This window comes from Brassica napus, chromosome A3 (assembly GCF_020379485.1).
Source record: "Brassica napus cultivar Da-Ae chromosome A3, Da-Ae, whole genome shotgun sequence".
Classification (NCBI taxonomy): Eukaryota; Viridiplantae; Streptophyta; class Magnoliopsida; order Brassicales; family Brassicaceae; genus Brassica; species Brassica napus.
The window spans coordinates 33,926,389-33,934,171 of record NC_063436.1 but is presented as its reverse complement, the minus strand read 5'-3'; the positions used below and the strand labels follow the sequence as shown (position 1 = coordinate 33,934,171).

The 7,783-nt window shown below is 43.3% G+C and overlaps 1 non-coding gene across 1 annotated transcript; it reads right to left on the bottom strand.

The window, feature by feature from the left end:
* Nucleotides 1-2,048: 2,048 nt before the first annotated feature.
* On the bottom strand, nucleotides 2,049-2,154 carry LOC125607754. Its single transcript, XR_007338824.1, has one exon. It is a non-coding gene; the product is annotated as a small nucleolar RNA R71 (small nucleolar RNA).
* Between the last annotated feature and the right edge of the window lie 5,629 nt (nucleotides 2,155-7,783).

Here is a 7,783-nt window from a genome sequence, read left to right as displayed (position 1 = left end):
TCTAGGTATGTTTTCAGGTTCATGTGCATTTCGGAGTAAAGCTATGACTTTGGAGAATTTTGGAGCTTAAAGGACATTTCACCTGAGCTGACCACGTAGAGGTCGACGAGAAGAAGAACAATCGATCGATGCGCAACAGTGCTGACGATCGATACCAGGAGATGCCTCGACAGATGAAGATTTATATCGATCGATGTACACAAGTACCATCGATCGATGTCGAGACATCAGACACGCGACATTTTGGATTCAGCAGACTTAAAACCCAAGACCAAGCCAAATTACAAAAATGCCCTGACGAGTTTTTAACCTAGTAGATTATATACTGCCTAAGTGTTTTGACGGCAGGAGAGCTTTTGGAGACCTTTTTTGTTACAAGTTTTACTTTGAGAGAAAAGAGAGTTTTGGAGAGAAGATCACTTGTGATTGGAACTCCTTGTCATCATTTCTTTTCATCTATACTATGAGTTTCTTTTTCTTCATTGTTATGAATTGCTTTGCTATGTCTGAGTAGTTCAATTATTAGATCAAGGGTTCAGATAGGTTTGTGGGATTAGCCCCAAACTATAGATCTGCCTTGTTGTGATATTCATGATAGATTTGTATTTATTGCTTGTTTTAGCCTTGTTAACTAGAACTTGATCATAAGATTGCATACTCAAGCACCCATGTTATCCCATCCTGACATCTATCTATCATATTAGGACTGCTAGAGAGGGCTAACCGCCAATTGAGTATCTTATTAGGGCATATCATACTCGCACATAGGCCTGGCTAGAACCCGTCGATCGATGTCCTCAGCTGACTATCGGTCGACTTAGGCAAAGGTGTATTGGTGTCGACACTCTCTCGTTGTCGACTTACTAACCGTTGAGACACGAGATCTAGCATGTTAACCAGTGAAACATGCAACAGCTGATCACTGAGTTAAACAATTGAGCTCTAACATATCATGCATGCAACAATTAGGCATCTATAGGTATTATAATCTCCAACACCTGAATAGTGGCCCTGCATCTAATATCATTTCCAACCAAGTTACATTTACTAGTTGCTTCGCTTGTTACTATTGCTATTTCACTTAAACATTTACAACTCTTAGAATTAATAAACACTAGATTTAATTGTTCCCTAGCTCCTTGTGGATTCGATCCCTAAGTACTACATCTGAACCTCTTTTGATGAGAGTAACACTCCTTAGGGTAATTTGAGTGGTATCAAATTTGGCGCCGTTGCCGGAGAGCTTTGATCGCCATTAGATTTAGTTTTATTGATTCTTATTCTTTTCTCTACCCCCTTTCTAATTATCTTTTTCTTGTCTTCTCAGGTGCATGCCCAGTGGTACCAGAAGTAACAAAGAGAAAGACTTGCTGTTCTAACTCGATCCTGCTCATTTGGAACGCACCATCCGTAGAGGTCAACGTTCCACATCGCTCGACGCAACAACATTGTCGTAGATCGATACGCACAACCAACCGTCGACCGACACCAGACCTTCATCGTCGATCGATCCCAATCGTTCGACAATGATCGATACTACACCGTGTACGTCGATCGATACGAGAACGGAAACCTGTATGACCAGGACGGTCATCTGCGTAATGCAACAGGTCAGAAAATAGACGCTCAGGGGACTGTAATCCCTGATGCTAATGCTACAGGAGCTGCTCAACCTGTAGATGAGGATGCTCGATCGAAACCACTGGCCGACTACAATCGCCCAGATAAGTACTATTCCAATATATCAGCTATTCGACTTTCGGAGATCCAGAAGCAGAATTTCGAGCTGAAGCCTCAATACTACACTCTCGTGTCGCAGATACCGCACGAGCATCCTATGGACCATCTGGAACGGTTCGAGGATCTAATCGCTGCTATTCGGATGGAAGGAGTCCTCGAAGAGTACCTGCTGTGCAAGCTCTTCAGATACACGCTGAATGGAGAAGCGATGCACTGGCTTAGGCAGCAACCCACATGATCTTTAGCATCCTCGGCCGACATCAAGAATGCTTTCTTACGAAAATTCTTCGATAAGGCACGCGCTGAAGAACTTCGGAACAAAATTTCCACATTCTCGCAGGAGGCTGGAGAGTCCTTCAAAGATGCGTGGATTAGATTTAGGTTCTACCAGCGAGACTGTCCACACCACGGATTTAACGAAGTGCAGCTGCTAAGCACTTTCTTCTGAGGTCTCGCCTTACAGTATCAAATGGCTCTTGATACGGCGAGTGAAGGAAACTTCACTACTCGGAATACGTTGGAAGGTGTGAGACTTATCGAAAACCTTGCTAACAGCAGCAGCACCAAAAACACTGACTCTAAACGGAAGAAGTCTGTAGCCTCTATCGGGAAGGAACAGATGGACGAAGTAAGAGCTAAGTTAGATGTGGTGCACGAGCTTCTTAGGAAGCAAGTCTGTTCAGCTGAAGGAGAAGTAGCATATACGGAAGGAGAAGAAAATGAGAACTACATCGGAGGTACCGGATTCCAGAAATTTGGAAACGAGGACGGAAACATAGACTTCTTTGGAAATGGTCAAAGAAGTAACCAGAGTTCACAATTTCAAAAACCCTTCAACAACATCAAAAGCTACTCGAACTCTTACTACCAAAATCGACCACCCCAGACTCTGGAAAGCAAGATCGAAGAGATGCTTGATCGAGTACTGTTGGGACAAAACCAAATCACCGTGGATTTCAACGGTAAAATAGACTCCGCCTACAACAATCTGAACACCAAAATCGAGACCTTAGGGACTCAGGTGAGAAAACTTGAAACGCAAGTAATTTAGATGGGCGAGACTATAAAGAGGCAAGAAGCTTTCGCTAGAGAGGCAGGAGCCGACAAAGGGAAACACCACGTAAATGCCATCATAGATGATGATTTCTGGCTAGTGGTGAGAAATGAAAAGCTTGAGGAAGGAGACTTCGAAATCGAAAGCTCCATGAGTCTCGGCGGATCCCAATGGTGTCGACCGATGTCGATTAACCCGCATCGATCGACAGACGATGACGAAGATTGATGGACGGATTACTCCAATCATCGATCGACGCCGTCCGCTAAATCGACTGAATGCAATGCAGTTCGAATTCTAACTCATGAGGAATTCGCAGCTAAGCATCCTCACCCACCCTCCCCTTTCTATGATAAAATCGATCGATCGGTTGAGCCAACCATTGATCGATAGAGTGAGTCCGACATCAATCGTCACACCCCACCTCCCATCAAACGACATGCACCTCTGACATACCGAGTACGGTTACCCTCAATCGATAATGACTATATCAACGCACTCAGACCACCACCTAAACTATTATCTAGCCCACCCGAACCAAAACCAAACCCTTTAAATAGTTCACCAGAACCAGTTCAAGAAGAACAAGAAACTGAAGGGAGAAGGTTAAGGAAAAGAAAGGAGAAGATTCTTAAGAACCTTAAGAGGGAAGCTAACGATAAGGAGATGGATGGTTTCACTAAAAGAGTCCTCAGAATCCCAATCGAAAAAGCTTTTGATGAAGCTTACTTCACACACCGGTTGTGGATGTTCTTCAGAGAAACAAAGGTAACTGAGGAGGACATTAGGAGAATGTTTCATCGAGTCAGAGAGACGATGAGACAAAGGATCACATTGACGAAGAAGAGTGATCCTGGGAAATTTGCAATACCATGCGTAGTCAAGGGTGTTGAATTTCCCCATTCAATGTGTGACATAGGAGCATCAGTTAGTATCCTCCCTAGGATCATGGCAGACCAGCTTGGTGTGACCATCGAACCTTCAACAGAATCCTTCACCTTCGTGGATCTTTCATAAAAACGATCAGGAGGTATCATACGAGATCTGGAGGTACAGATTGGTAATGCCATTGTCCCTGTAGATTTTCATGTCCTAGACATCGAGCTTAACTGGAACTCTTCACTTCTGCTTGGAAGATCTTTCCTAGCTACAGTAGGATCTGTATGTGACATGAACAAAAACAAATTGTGTCTGACGCTGATAGACCCCAACATCCACTACGACCCCATCCGACCTAAGAGGAAGGTTATTAATTCTGTGGATTACGGGAAAGAACTTGGCTTCATTGGCGCATGCCATTGTGGAGCAGAGTATGAATCGGAGTACGAAACAGAGTACTCAGAATCGATCGACACCCCCACATTTCCATCGATCGATTCCAATGAGTCAACTGTGACCGATGACCGCAACAACACGTCACTCGACGTAAAGCAGCCGGTTGACCATTTTGCTCCACTTAATCATTGTTACCCCCACTTTGCCTTCCAACCTCTAAGCAAGAGAGGACATGATGATTATTCTATAGGCAGTTGGCCAGACAGTGGTTTCCATGAAAATTTTGCAGTTGACACTGTAATTACTTCATCTAACGAGGAACATACAGAAGAATACGATGAGGATTATTGGAAAGAACGTGCAATAGAAATGTCTTTGCATGATGAAGGATTTGAAACACATAAGTTCAAAAACACGTCTCCAACATCGATCGCCGAAGTGCACTCCACATCGGTCGATACCCACTCTCGCCCAGCAAAACAACCGGTCACATCGATCGACACCCACACAGGAACATCGATCGATATTCGCGCCGCAGCGAAAATTCAGGAGCAGGAGAATATTCTCTCTCCAACTAGGTTTATAGATACCTATATAAATCGTTTTACACCTCCGAAACCACCTCAACACACCAGAGCAGACACACAAGCAAATAAGATGAACACTCTTCGTTCTACATCAACAGGAAAATCCATGAAGAGCAATCATCTCAAGAACACAAGTTCTGCAGAAATTACTCTGCCATCGATCGATGCATCTGTATCTACATCGATCGATACTACTCTAAACCATAATCTTTCTATTTCTAAATTGAATGATAATGCAAACATTGATTACGGTTTTCAAACACCTGATGAATTAGATATTTTCAGGGATCCAGATGGCAACGCACGTGCAATAGATGGAAGGATCTTACAAGTGTCCAGAGAGGACATAGCAGATATCCTTCAAGTAGCCAATGGACCTGACAACCTATTCTCACAGCAACGTGGCACTCCAGACGTCATTCAAACAGATCCTAACAACCACGTAAGAGTCGCCACAACAGAAATCAATCCAGATCTATCACGCCAACCAAAAGGGCAATCATCGATCGACGGGACATCTGAGACATCGCTCGACAGGGTAACACCAACGTCGATCGATAGGGATGACCCGACGTCGATCGATAGACGTTACGAATTTGGAAACCGCGCTTTTGACATGTACGGAGCCAGAAAGTTCACTTGGGAACGAAGGGACGAGTATGGAGTCTATAGAGATGAGTGTGGACACGCACGAGGCATAACTGGTGAGATGATACCTGTCATAAAGGATGACATCAAGAAATGACTGGAAAGAGCATCTTTTTTTGAAGAGAGCCTCATCTGTCTTCCAGAACATGCCACTTCCTTCACACTCACAAGACTGACACCAGAACTCTACACCAAAGATGAAATCAGTGAGATGGTGTTTGGTATTTGTGGAGCTCAGGAAAGACTGGGAGAGGAGCTCAAAACATTGGTAGAAGATACACATCAACCTTTGGATAGAGGCTACAATGAGCTTTTCAGAAGTATGGCAGAAATGAGGACAGAAATTGAGAGTTTACGTCAGCAACTTGAGAAGGAAGCCACAACCTCAGCATCGATCGACGCACCACGTGCACCATCGATCGACGTCAGTCTTCCTACAGCCTAGATCCCTGCAGAACCGCAATGTTCAGCACAACACAACGATGAATGGGAAGTCACATACATCGACACAAGGATAAACGACGTGTACTACCCTCTCAACAACAACGTGGACTGGCTGAGCACTAAAATCGAGCTACTACAGCAAGATCTGGATACCATTCGCAAGAAGGACCAACAACCAGCCACATCGATCGACGTGTGTATATTCACATCGCTCAACGCGAAGGTCTCAGCCATGAATGAGAGGTTGAGGACTTACGAGGACATGCATGACCGCTTTATATCACCAGTCATGATATATTTAAATAAATTGTCTAGTCAATTACTTCATGCCCAAAGGGATATTGATAACATTACTAATCAAAATTTTTTGCAGGCAAAATCAGCATCGATTGACAGGCTACGAGGGCCTTGGATCGATGGCAAGAATCCGGTGGAGTTACTTCCCTACACAGCAGCAGAGGTTGACAAGATCACATCCAAGATCTACACTGCTATAGACACCATGGAGGAACGACTTGACAAACGCTGCGATGACATCTACTTTCCATTCGACAACAAAATCAGTGGACTTGACAGCCACGCAGAATGGCTACAGAAAGATGTCAAAGCCATTCAGAGGCAACTCGCAGCTCAGCACCAGATATCAGCATCGGTCGACAGGAAGCGAGCGAAATCGCTCGATGGTAAGTCACCGAGATCGACTGACGTACACATAATCGCATCGATCGACGCCGAGTCTACACAAGCCGGCGAGCAGCTGATACACAAGACGATAGAGTCAATGCAAACGAAACTGACAGAACTTTCAGCATACGCCTATGACAACATAGGCTGGCACCAGGTCAGCATTGACAACGTTCAAGATATGCTACAAAACATCTCCAATGTACTTGAAAAGATGGATGACAAATGGACAAGAAATGATGAGGCCACAAGAAGTTTCATTGCATCTTGGTCCAGAATGTGCATAGATGACGTGGATGCTAGTTTTCCAACAAGCAGCTGTTTCTCCACCAAATAGCCAATCACTACCACAGTCAAGCTAAATGACTATACCCAAGCGCTGAGTGGGAGGCAACCCACTATTAGGTATTTTATTTTGGTTTTATTAGCTAGCATTTATTTACTTTTGTTTTAATTCTTTTAGATTTAGGAGACCCAAGTAGGAGGACCTGAATATCAACCGCCGATGAGACGTCGACATCGCTCGACATGGACAACCACACGACGATCGATGTAACATATTCCCATCGATCGATATCTAAACCGGTCATATGTATCTTCCCTACTTGTTACATTTCGTACATCATAAATTATTAAATCATAACTCCGGCTGAGTTACACTGGGACAGTGTAATTTAAGTCTGGGGGGAGATTTACTGATATAATTTATTTTATTCTTATATAAAAGGAATTTTAATAAATTATGCTTAGCTACTGAAAATAAGACTATATTCTTATATTGATTTAAACTTGAATATCTAACCAATCTCTAGCACAATTTTAGATTTACCGATTGCAGATAGCACTATAGATGCTAAAGCAGATCAACCTATAAACTACACACTTGCCTTGAAACGTATGAAGCAACCAAAGCTGATTTCCAACACTAAACCTGACATAACCGCTTGTCTTGGGGCTTGGTATACATGGGATCAGATTCTTCACACAAGTCTGGGAGGTAATGCCTGGTGTAGATTATTTATCACATTTTCTCTCTTTAAATTTTGACCCTAGAATAGTTAGTCTATTTAAAAAAAATAAAAATAAGATCTATTGATTACTTAGGATGAGTCTGAACAGGACTTGGTGGCTAAAACCATTAAGGCTTGATTCATAAAGACTCCAATAAAAGAGTTCGAAACGGGACTTGGAGGCGGCAATCGTCAAGGCTCGCTTTCGCAAAGAACTCTTGGATATAGGTCAAAAAGAAGTGAACAGAGCTTGGTGGCAACCACCATTAAGTTTTGATTCATGGAAGCCTGTCCAATCTTGGTCACTGATCCTGCAATGGAAGCAGACTTTGACTCAAGAG